General features: G+C 34.5%; 1 non-coding gene across 1 annotated transcript; it reads left to right on the forward strand.

Moving 5' to 3' along the window:
* Positions 1-103, forward strand: LOC123253212. The gene has a single exon (XR_006506585.1). It is a non-coding gene; the product is annotated as a U6 spliceosomal RNA (small nuclear RNA).
* The last annotated feature ends 528 nt before the right edge of the window (positions 104-631 follow it).

Here is a 631-nt window from a genome sequence, read left to right on the forward strand (position 1 = left end):
TTGCTCCAGCAGCACATGTACTGAAATTGGAACAATACAGAAAAAATTAACATGGTCACTGTGCAAGAATGACACCCAAATTTGTGAAGCATTCCATATTGTTAGGCTCTGGAAGAGCTCAAAGAATTCAAAATCAAATAAGAGACACAAAATAAAAATGGGAAAGAGAAATGAAAGTAATACAAAAAGAAAATAACATCTTAAAAAGCAGAATTGGCCAAGTGGGAAAAGAGGCACAAAAATCCAATGAAGAAAAGAGTTCTATAAAATCTGGAATTGCTCAAATGGAAAAGTAGGTTCAAAAGCCCACGGAAGAAAATCATTCTTTGAAAATTAGAATTGGGAAAACAGAAGCTAATGACTTCATGAAACATCAAGAAACAATAAAACAAAAATCAAAAGAATGAAAAAATAGAAGAAAATATGAAATACCTCATTGAAAAAACTACTGACCTGGAAAATAAATCCAGGAGAGATGATCTAAGAATCATTGGATTACCTGATAGACATGATCTCCCCTCCAAAAAAAAGCCTAGACATTATATTATAAGAAATTATCCAGGCCCAGAGATGGGAGGTCCTGGGTTCAAATCTAGTCTCAGACACTTCCTAGCTGTGTGACCCTGGGCAA

This window comes from Gracilinanus agilis, chromosome 6, assembly GCF_016433145.1.
Source record: "Gracilinanus agilis isolate LMUSP501 chromosome 6, AgileGrace, whole genome shotgun sequence".
Lineage (NCBI taxonomy): Eukaryota > Metazoa > Chordata > Mammalia > Didelphimorphia > Didelphidae > Gracilinanus > Gracilinanus agilis.